Here is a 12,412-nt window from a genome sequence, read left to right on the forward strand (position 1 = left end):
ATGAACACGTGAGTACACCACATATAGCTAGTTCCATATACTCGATAGGTGTCCAAACACCCATTCCACAACATGGTACAAAACACACACACACACACACACACACACACACACACACACACACACACACACACAATAACTGTGGTGTTCAGTAATTAACGATCCGCATGGGAAGTTGAACAGGGATCTGTATGACGTACCAGACAGTCAGTGATCTGTGGACATTGAAATATACTGCAGTAAGTGGGAAGTCACACTGCACTAAACAAAGCCTGGAGGTGTGTAAACATCCGGTTACATTTTAAAGCTCTGAATTCCTTCGTGCAGTCGATTGCACAACAATTCCTAACAACTTTAACAAACTCTCAGTGGTGAGGGACCATGGCAAATTGCCACAGACCAGTACATTTAACGTACAGTACATGCCCTCTATATAGTATCTAAACTTTAAATAACCAATCCCACTACGAGGCAATTTGGACACTCATCTTCCTCAGTTTGTGAGCTTTTTTTGTGCTAATGAAACTGCATGTTAAAAAATTGTTTTCAATGAGCATTATCCCTTGAGACCTGAGAAAAATGAGGACCTTAAAGCAGCTCCAGTGCCGGAGCATTAATCTTAATGACACATGCAAGGCGTATTTAGAGAATTAATGAAACAAGCATAAAATTCTGCAAAAACAATCATTTTCAGTGTCAAATCTCTGTTTCCACGCGACTGTGATCATGATATAACTTTTAATGGCCCTTGATCGTAGAGAGAGAAAAAAAATCACAATAATGTTCTTATTCCAAAGGTCTAAATCTAAAAGTCAGAGGGAAGAAAGTAAAAGAAGACATTGAGAACTCACACAAACAAAATCTTCTCACACACCGAAAATATAGTATGAACTGACAGCGCAGACAGATTTGTCTTAGTGAACGCTCGGTGCCCTTTTGCTCAGTGTTCATTGCTGCTCAACACTTTCTTTTTTTCTGATTCGGTTCTTCTCACCACGTCTTTCCTCACTACTCTCTTCCTCTTCTGCCACTCTTCCCCTTTTTCTCTGCACCTCATTGTCTCTTTTCTGTGTGTGTGTGTGTGTGTGTGTGTGTGTGTGTGTGTGTGCGCGTCTTGCAGAGAAACTACCTCAACCGATTGAACAATGCAGTTGGTCGTTTTCTCCAGCGTGCCTTGAAATCTTCCATGACTCAACATGACACTGAATCAGCAATCTAATAAAAGCTTATTCACTTTAAAAAAAAAAAAGACGCACAATACTATTTTTATTTGTTTTGTTGTTTGAGTCAGTGTGGTGTTCACAAGGCTTCTCTCCAAAAGAGATGCTCACTGCATGCTTATAGCCCTGCATGTGTGTGTGTGTGTGTGTGTGACTGCATGACAATTCATGTCTTTAAATCACATTATCAACAAGATAGATGATGCTGTGTTTGTTTGCACAGTCTGTTCGTTTTTTGAAAAAAAACACTCTTAATGCAGACTGAAATTTCCATCTACGCAAATCCGCCCAGACTGTGTGGATACGTATCTGTGCATGCATCTGTGAATGTGTGTGTGATGTGTGTGTGATGTCTCTATCTCGCTGACATAGGCAGTAAACAAAAACAGACATTTCTGGAGCATCTTATTAGTCAGTGAAAACAGATGAAAGCAACAAAATGCAAACAGCCTCCTTTTATAGGATGTTGCAGCTCAACATTAATTACATACAAATGACTAGATTTAATTTTATTAAATGCTCACTAAGACGAAGTGGATAATTACTGAAACTAACCACATGGGGAGTCGTTTTTTTTTTTGTGTGTGGCCTGATTAAATAAAAAACATTCAATTAACTATAAAAAGAAGTTGTGAATAATGGTTCAAGACAGTTGGAAAAAGTACACAAACAAGGACGGATGAAAAGACTGAGACAAAAAAGATGAAGTGGCAGGCAGGGAGGCAAGAATGATTATTTTATTATCCATTAATCTTTCAATTCTTTTATAATTACATGATTCATCGTTTAGTCAATAAAATGGCAAAATTACAAATTCCTCTCATCACAATTTCCCAAAGCTCAAGGTGACGTCATGAAATTGCTTTTTTTTTTTTTAAAGTCCAGTTGTTCAATTTACAATCATATAATTCAGAGACAAGAAGCAAATCCAAACATTTCAGAAGATCGAACCAGCAATTGTCTTGTTGCTTGTTAAATGATTTTTATGATTAAGTGATTATCAAAACTATTGTCAATAAATGATTTCATAAATCATCAGTTAATCAGCTGTTTCAATACTACTATGCTGTACTTTAATCTATCAAATATTGCTTTAATTTCAAGTTAGCCCTGTTTTCATTAATGTATAATTACATGGTGTCCTTAGGAACATTTCTAGTGATGGAAATACAATTACAATAGATTAAATCACAGTTTCACTGTATTACACTGCGGTTGGTCGAATTTAATAAGTGTCTGTAAGAGACCGGCCTCCGTCTCGGCTTTATTAGCCACAAGTGGAAAGAGACACAAAGAGGATGCAGTGTGACGCTGCAGTGATTTCCTGTGTACATGACATGTGCGTGACAAACCCCGGGACACAAGACTGATTGTTGGAAATAATATGATTGTGCCTGAGGCCCAAGAAGTGTAAGTTCCCTTTGATAAATTCTATTTAATTATCTCGCAATTAACTAGTCCATTAAAAGGCTATTGGACAAGATGGCAGCGAGCACTTATTGTATTTCCTCCAATATAGGAAATGAGGGAGAGGAGGGGCAAATAGGTTCATCTGTCAGACAGTGTGTGTGTGTGTGAGAGAGACAGACATTATGTGCAAAGTCTGGGTGGTGGTGGATTATATTAAGTATGTAGACACAAAGATAGGCCAGAAGGCTAACAGCTGTGTGTGTGTGTGTGTGTGTGTGTCTGTGCTGCCTAAGGCTAACAGCTCTGATTGTGCGTCTCTCAAAGTGTATGAATTCATCTTTCTGAATGAACGTGTGTGTGTGTGTGTGTGTGTGTGTGTGTGTGTGTGCGTGTGTGTGTGTGTGTTGAACTGCTTGTATGAGAGTGTGGACCATAAGTCTAACAGCTCTGAGCAGATAATGTAGAGAAGATGAACAGGGACATTTTCATTATTAAAAGCTAAGTTCTCTTCTCTTCATTCCGACTCATTAAGTATGAATTGTGTTAATATTTCCATTTGTCTTTGTTAATGTCATCTACATCTCTTGCCTTCTTCATTCTCTCCCCCTCTGAGACTTTACAAGTTCGTACCAAAGCACTTTACCACACTTTGAAGTCATTACGCTGCACTCTTGTATTTCACATCCAGACTAGATCTAGGAGGTGGCAGGTTAGTAGCACTGCTGCTGTTTGAAGGTCTAACATTTCACATTTTAAAAGGACAATTGTGGTGTTATTCAAGAAAAAAAAAAGAATTGATGACAACCATCTGGCTGCATATCAACTCTCCATTATTCTTGGTGTTTACTGCCAGTTGTTACTTCACTGGCTGCACCAAATCTATTATACTCCACTAACTTTCAACCACCTGACATGACTTTCACCCTGGAACGCCTTTCTGGTGCTTGCCTTCTTTTTTTTGTTGACATGCAACAAAGGTTCCCCGGCTTGATTTCATTCAGTGTGGGCCTTAACAGCAACACACACCGGACACGCTGCACAGAGTAACCAAGGTCAAGATGTGCCAACCTGGGTACCACATGTGAAAGCATTAGCCGATGTGTGTTGCCCTTAATACCACTGGGCCACCAAGACACAAGGGTGATTTTAAGTGAGTTGGGGGATGAATGTTGTTTTATAATGAATTGTCCTTATTTGTCATTGTTTTACAGGCTATGATAGATCTTTTCACACATTAAATGTGACAGCTGTAGACCTACTTAACGATCAAAAGCTTGCAAAGTTGTAACATATTGTACAGCGTGCAGTATAACGGCAGAGATGGCCAACATGCTGCTGCCGATCAAGACGAGAAACAGATTTGGCTGCCTGATGAAATGAGTGATGACTAAAGGCAAGTGAGTCAAGTGCAGATAGAGAAGAACTTTCAGGGCGTCCAGGAGAGAAATTCAGCCGACCTCCGTGTCCCTCTGTAATAAAAGGAGCAATAATTTGAAATCAGGCCAGCCAGTCTGCCCTTCGACCGGGATTTGAAACATGGCCAAAGTTTGCCTGATAAGAGAGGGATAAACTATTACGCTGGAAACCTGGCCGAGCTCTCCACTCCTCTCTGAGAGAAGCTAGCAGTCTGTAGCAACAGTCGGCATTTCTCAGAGGGAGGGGACCAAACTGGTAGGAATTAAACTCAGCCGACCTCTCTACCCCTCTCAGCTGGAGCCAATGGATCAATCTCACTTTAACAGCTCTGCTCGCTCACGCATGTGCACAGACACAAATCCGCACCAGCACACAAACACACACACACACACACACACACAGCAAAAGTGAGGTTGATTTCATTCTAACATCACTGACTTTCCATCCAGAACACTCAGTGAAGGAGAAAAATTCAAAAACGACTGCAGGCGAGAAACAAAGAAAGATTTGAGGGGTGGAAAGCAAAAGACAAGAAAAGACAAATGCAGAGGAGAAGGAAGAAAGGGATACAGAGAAGAATAAAGACATAAAGAGAGAAAGAATAAATGGTGGTGAATGCTGTGGGAACAAGGGGAAAGAAACTGACATCAAACTCTTTAAATCCCTCTACTGTTAGTGTTTAAAACCGTTTTATTTTAAATCATCCCCAGAGTCTGGAGGAGTCTTTGCAAGCGCTGCCAGTTTTAGCTTCAGGAATTACGTGCATGCTCCATAATGCTCATGACATATTTCACGCCTTCCTTATTTCACGCTAATTCTGAACACGCATCACCACCCAATGTATGTAACACTGAAGGCTCTGAATGCACGTGGTGTAGGCTCTTTACATAACCTGCAGTCTGTCAAATTAAGAGCTGCTGCTCGTGTTTTTCGGGAGCTCTGAGTGGTGTTTCACACAGTGACGATAAAGGTAAGAAAGTTTTTAGATAAATAGGTAGATGGATGGACGGATGGATAAACGCTTGTACAATACGAAATTTATTTGAAGATACAGATAAATAGTTCCATTAACACTGTATTGTTAATAAAACAGGCCTGTGTGTCATGATGGGATCACACAACACCCCCCTGTCACAGCTATCAGTAGGAAGGTGCTAAGAGCTCAGAGATGTTCTCACCTCCTCTGTGATGTGTTATGAATGACAAATAGTTATCCGTGGCGGGCTGCAGAAGCAAGCAGACATCAAACACAACGTCTTTATTGTATTTTAAACAATGTTTGGTCGTCAGAGTATGATGGGAACTTGTCTTGGTGTTACTGACGCACAGAAATTAGAAGATTTGTTCATTAAGTGCTGTAAATGTATTTTGCAATGTGGCCAGAACCTGGACATTGATATAAGTTTTTATACATTTAAAAGTCAGTAGAGCATTTAAGTTAGCATTATGCCAGTTTGTGCAGCTGTAGAGGAGGAGGAGGAGAATAAGCAGCAGTGCACCATGAGACAGCTACACCAAGTAAGATTACACACGAGTTAGAAGCAGTTTCAAACATGGAAACAAAGCATTAAGCAGAAAAAGTGTGCAAATGTGCAGACATAGTAAAATTGTACATTGGACAACACTAAACATTAACAGTGGGAAGATTACACTAATTGAATATTAATTCTTCTGTTCAGCATGCCCCAGTGTGACGCCACTTTGGTTGGTTTTAAGCAAACATTAATGTTTCTGGGTAGCAGGAGAAAATCACTGGCCCTGTATTGAGAGCATCACCAATAAAGGTCTAGAAATGTAGCGTTTATGGACTGATTCAGTGATTTTAACCCTGTTTGCGATCATCTTAATTTATCATCTTTAAATGTAATAGTGACTGAGCACATAACCTCTGTCAGTTAAAGTAACATCACCTTCTCAACGCTGTAATTCATAAACTTCAAATACTTTGCAGGGACTTTGCGGACAGGGAGGTTAACACCCCCCTCAGTCATTTATAGGTGTAATAAAAATCATTAGCCCCACTCTGACGAGGTGAATATTCCAGGGAGATGTGGGTGATAAACATCGGCCGTACTCCTCAGTACCTGGACTCATCATTCTGGGTATTTTAAACAGTGCTAAATTACAATAATAGACAACACCCTTCCCGGCATACTACACGTAAAATCAGGTCGATGAAGGCAGCATATCGGAGAAACCTGTAGCCGACATTACAACACAACTTTGGGAGGTTTGTCTCCTAACAGCTCCTTTGTTTTTTCCGTGGGCTTTCAAGCAGGACTGTATGTATAAATGGTATAAAAGGGCTTCAAAAGCTGTTTCAAAATCTTCCTTTGAAGTCCAGACAGATGAAAATGTGTGCAAAGTTTGTGAATTACAAAGTTTATTTCAGTAACTAGAGCTCTTCATGTACACATACTGACAGATAGGCCTACACATATCTAGACAGGACCTGAATTATTGGAGGACCAATGAGGAATGTTCGAGGCTGTAATTTCAATCTCATGTGGGACAGGATTAACGGGATATACCGAACAGCACATGGAATATTAAAATCACCACATTTACCCCCAGAGACTTAAATCCTGTCAGAACGGGGCTACAGGCACGCCATGTGACAATGTTACGTTACCAACTTTGTCCTGCATCAGTAATCCCATCATGACAGTGCTTTGTTCACTACAGTCAAGACCAGTGGGCAGACTGGTGGTCCTGCGAGAGATCATCACCAATCATCAGACCTCCTCTGTTAAAGCTCATGCCACATAGTGTCACAGTGACCTGGATGTTCTTGTTTTCTATAGATATTACAGAAAGTGCTGTCGTCATACATACATGACTGTCTCTGGAGAACAGCTGTGGTCATGAGAGCAGGTAGCAGTAACCTGAGTTTACTCTTTCAAGAAATGAAACAATTTTATTTCTAGTTAAATGTGATGGTACATGTGGATGTTTTTAATCCTCTACCTCTTTGATTCACAGTGTTTTTTTATCCTCAAAAAGAAAATAATATAATATAAATCAGGTACGAACGCGATAGAAGCAAGTCCATTAGCTGCGCAGTTAATGTGGTTCATTTGAAGAATTGTGCTTTTTGTTTTGTTTGCATTGGGTATGTATTATGGGATGGTAGGAGGATGTCTTCTTTTTTACAGGATAATGGCAAATGTTAATTGTACATATTGGCACCATAAGCTACGGGTCATACCAGACCAAGTGTGGCTGTGGCAAGGGTGTATTTTATTCCTTATTTATTGATCTTTTAATTTGAAAGATGAAAAATTTGTAATTTCTTCTTTCAAATGTTACAAATGTTTCAAATGTAAGTCTCAATTTTAGTCTCAAAAATTATACTTAAACATGCAGACTGAAGGTGAACATGCATACAAACACTACAGGCCAGGAAGGCTCAATGTTCATATAAACTACACTCACACAACACAGTGCAGGCCCGCTGTGATGTTCAAGTTACACAGGGAATGACATACTGCAGTGTGTGTGTTGCTGACAGAGACAGCAGGTGTGTGGTAGAGAGGAAATTGGTATATTAGTGTATGATAGAGAGAGAGTGAAAGGGATTGCTTGAAAGAGAGAGACAGGAAGGAATCCTACCCGAGGGAAAAACACTGGATCAGTTCCACTGAGGTAGAAAGAGGGAGAGGAAGGTGTTAGTTTGGCTGCAGAGTGAAATATCTTCTGTTTGGGCACCTAAGCCTGAAGGCACAAACCTCACTGTGCGTGTCTGTGCCCACGTTTCTGTACATAAGTGTGCACATGGGCACTGTTTTGCTGAAGCTCTTTAACATTTAAAATCTCATGCAAATGCTGCCTTTAGTTCGGTGGATTCAAATGAGGCCTTTAAAATGTGTGTGGGATGATGTGTGCGCCACATCTAGAGTCTTTCTGAAGGGAGGAGAGCAGAGATTAAATCAACAGGGGTCCCCTGACAGCTCTCTCTCTCTGACACACACACACACACACACGTAGTGATTCTCTACCTGGAGTGCCTCAATCTAATCTTCGCCAGGTCAGACAGATGTACATGGTGCTATAAGAAGCGGGGGAGCTTCTCTGTGTGTGTGTGTCTTGTAGATGGGGATTTCTGCCATGTTAACCACAGCAACATGACGGATGGCAGGGCATAGACACGGATATATACACCCATTTTATAAAACCAATAACCTGCTCTGTGCTGTGCTGCATGGAAAATCTATCAGAGTTGGAGCGGCGGCGTTGTAACTCGCCAGGTTTAGGAGACTGCTCTGTAGCAAAACATCTTCTTGTTTCATTAACTGGTGAGCATGATGAGAAGCTGAGATAATATGCTGAAGCAGTCTGGAGTCAGATCACTTTAACTGAAATATGATTTCCATATAACGCAGCCTGTCGCGGGTTATTACTGTAATAATACCTGAGAGGGCATTCTTTACTGTGATTATGGGCATGACAGTGATTTACAGATGGACGCGTGCTGTCAGCAACAACAAAGTGCTCAGAACATGCCCCCCCGGGTATCATGGCTTTTATGCAACAGTTACCAGCACATGTGCTCAGTGAAAAGCTTCCTCAGGAGGAAGCTTATGTGTACACGGCTGTAAAAAGCAGGATAAAGGAAGGAAGATCATAAACTAGCCCCCTGGTTGCTAAAAGCATCTAATAAAACACAGCTAGCCGTATTTTATGAGACTCATCACTATGGTTTGAATGCCTCTTTGACCTATCAAATTTCCCGGCTGAGCGTGCAGGGTGTGTGTGATGCTTGGTGTGTTATAATCGCTGGCGGACCGAGATAGCAAAAACACCTACATGACTGTGGTTCACTGGGGAGCTTTCAGTGGGTCCAGGCAAAATGATGAATCGTGTACAGCCGCATCAGGCTTTTATGTAAAAACATGCATCATAGCCACCTAAATCAATAAGAAGAAAGGTGCCCCTGACTCAAACGAATAAGGGAGCAGTTTGGGGCATATTTATCAGGTTAACATCTGCAGTGAAAAGTCACTTACGATCAAATTATTCTTTTCTATATTTTAAAATGTTACGTGTAAAATTGGAGTCACCCTAAAGAATCTTGTATCTTACGTCCTAACAAAGTCTTATTAGATTTTGTGTAAATGGCAGAAGGCTTAGCCACTTTTTTTTCTATATTACTGTGTATGATTTTAGTCGGAAAAGAGACTACTGGGGAAAAATGTGATGTGGATCATGTGACAGATGAAGATGGTTAAACCCCCTCCCTCTGGTACTTACTCTGACCACATCAAACCCATAACTTAACATAAACAATTCAATGATGAACACAAGTGGATGTATTTGAGCTTGGATGTGGGCATAACCAACATATGTAACTCCTACAAATAACCGTTCTTTTGCCCGAAGGCCTGAAGATACCCTTTAAGCTCATTCACCCATAATTCAATACTGAAACACAGTCTTCTTGTTTAAAAACTAAAAGGAAACATCTCTTGGCTGGAGTTGAACTTTGGGTTATAAGCAGCGTAAACCTCTGACATACCCATCATACCACAGGGCCCAAAGGACCTGTTGCCTTCTTAAACAAATATGACCTTTAGCTTTCATCCCCATCTGAGGATCACATGACAAAGGCAGCCAGAGGCTACTGCATTATTTACATTTTTTTTATACCTGTAATCTAGAAACCTATCAGCAGCTACCGCCTGCACACACTAACCAGCATCAGTGCTTTTCAGTGCAGATTATGATTTTTTTCTGATCTTTTGGCTTTGAATGTTTGAGTCACCCTGTGATCAGCTGTAGATTGTGTTTAATGAAGAGCAGGAGTTGACTGTTAGTCATGTGTTGCAGAGATACACAATCCGAGTGGGCAGAAAGAGACAGAGGACAGCGTGTGGACGCTGCGTCTCATCAGCCAGTCAAAGCTCTCGTGGTATACTAATCCTGTACCTTTGCTGCATGTACTGTAGGCAGTCTGGCTCTATACTGAGCAGACTGTGTTTATATAGGTAACAGATAATTGTGTTATTCGTGCTGTCAATCTGTCTGTGTGTCTGTCCACCCGTCTGTTTGTCCATCTGTCACCTGCCCGTCTACCCGTCTGTGCGTGTATGTGTGCGCTACACAGCTCCTATGTGTGAATGAGGTGCCCTACATTTCTTAACATTCAGTTTTCACACCTCTTACTCTGCCAGCCCCCCCCACTCCTCCTCTTTCTATATCAATTTCAGACTCTGTCTGGTCTGTCTTTTCTCTTTCAAAATCTCTGCGCCTCTCTCTGCATTTATGTCTGTCTTCTTTCTTCGCTCTTTTCTTCTCCTCATCTCCTTTATATTCCTGGCTCTTTGTTCTCCTTTCTCTATTTCCATCTGTTTGTCTCTCCTCATCTCTCATGACAGCTGCCACTCACACTCATACAGGTGGGTTGCTATGACAAGACGCCTGTGTGATCAAATATTAAAGACCTCACTTCCCTTCTCATGCACATAATTCATTTATTTATTTATTAAAAATGGGCCTGTATCTATGCTGCTGCCCTGCGTTTTCAGGCTCTGATGTTGGTTGGTTGTTATTAGAATTCAGTATTTATTCATTCATTTAATCTCTTATTTTCATTGTGTGTTTATTTTTACATTTTAAAAGATGATAATCAAATTATTTAATTCATGGCCTCAAGATATATCAGCCTCCTGGATCTTGATGCTGTTTTTCTCAGGTTCAGAAATGATGGCAAACTCTTTGTAAACCTAAATAAAATAAGTTGTTTATGGCAGAAGTCACCAAGTATATTAAACACTGGTTAGAAAGTTTGCATTGTGTCCTAGTTCAGCATGTTATAAAAATAGAGGGTGAGTTTCTTCAGCGTTTCCTGATGCAGCCAAAAAACTTGGCTGATGTTTGGATGACGGCAGTTTTAGGTTGCAATAAGATCGTCAGCTAAATCTTTCTTAAACACATGCAATTGTACTGGTGTCCCATTTTTCAAATTCATTAGCAGTGAAATGTCCCCATATCTCACTGCCACAGACTGCTGCTGCTGTAAGGCAAATTAGACATCTCAGGTAGACCGTAAAGAGAGAAGTCAACTTTAAAGTTATTTTTTGACCTTGAGGAATACTCAGACGGCACTAAAGCATTTTAAAGTGTCATTTTAATGTACTATACTTTACACGTAGTACAGTTGATTGTGTTTGCTTCATTCTTCATTGACAGTTATTTATTTTGTTTTTAAAGACCATAATTTCATGCTATGAGGTATAAAGTATATTATCGAGTGATAAACTCACAGAATAAAGAAGAAAATAGCTGAATTATTTGATCTTTAAGCAACTTTGGTGTCTCTAAAGTCACAAACGAATGGTCTTGCTTATCTGAACTTACTTTAAGTGTGGTATTAAATCTAGCAGCTCGACTGTGCAGCAGAACTGAGGCTGTACTGGGCAGCTCACAAATGTGCATGTGTGTGTAACGTAATGAATGTGCAGTAAGGTGTTCCTAAAAGCAACATGCATGCTCAGCAAACCTCTTTTGGATACACTTAAATAAGTAATGCTCTGTCCCTCTCATCCTATATTTTAGCATAGTAATTAGCATGGGAGGTAGGTGTACTGCATCTTCTTTAAATGTTAATCAGGCCCAGCAGCGGGTGTATTGAGAATACTCAAAAGATGTGGCTGTGCTCCGCACACCTGCATATATACATTAGCTTAATCTCTACGACACTCATGCCTCTCTGAGTCAGCTCCCACACACTCCAGCTTCATCATGAGGGATTTTCTAAAACCCCGAGGTCTGTTCCCTCACAGTGGCTGCAGAGGGTCTGGTTCAGTTGACATCCCAACAGCTGCTGCAGCTGTTGTACTGCCACTCAGGATGTAGTATGTTGTCTGATACAGAATCAGAATCAGAATCAGAAACTGTTTATTGCCAAGTAACATACATTACAAGGAATTTGCTGTGGTCTGAAGGTGCTAACACACATTTTCTAAATCATTAACAGCTATTAGTGAGCAATACATTGGATATTATGCTGAAAAAAACCCTAAAAATTATGTTTATATTCTACTTAATTGAAACAGCAAAATGTTCAAACTGAACGTATATGCAAAAACATTTACTGGCAACTTCTTTCATTAGCACAGTGATGTTCGTTCAGGGCGGCATGGTGCTGCAGTGGTTAGCACTGTCACAGGGGAGGCAGAGCGGGTCACTGAACCCTAAGTTGCTCCCGACGGAGGCCAGCACCTTGCATGGCAGCTTGGTCGCCATGTGTGTGTGAACGTGTGTGTGAACGTGTGTGTGAATAGGGAAAGACCAACCTGTAAAGCGCTGTGGGAACCGTTAAGGTTGAAAAGCGCTGGTCCATTTATTTAAGTCCATTTACAAAATCC

This window comes from Enoplosus armatus, chromosome 12 (assembly GCF_043641665.1).
Source record: "Enoplosus armatus isolate fEnoArm2 chromosome 12, fEnoArm2.hap1, whole genome shotgun sequence".
In the NCBI taxonomy this organism is placed as follows: domain Eukaryota; kingdom Metazoa; phylum Chordata; class Actinopteri; order Centrarchiformes; family Enoplosidae; genus Enoplosus; species Enoplosus armatus.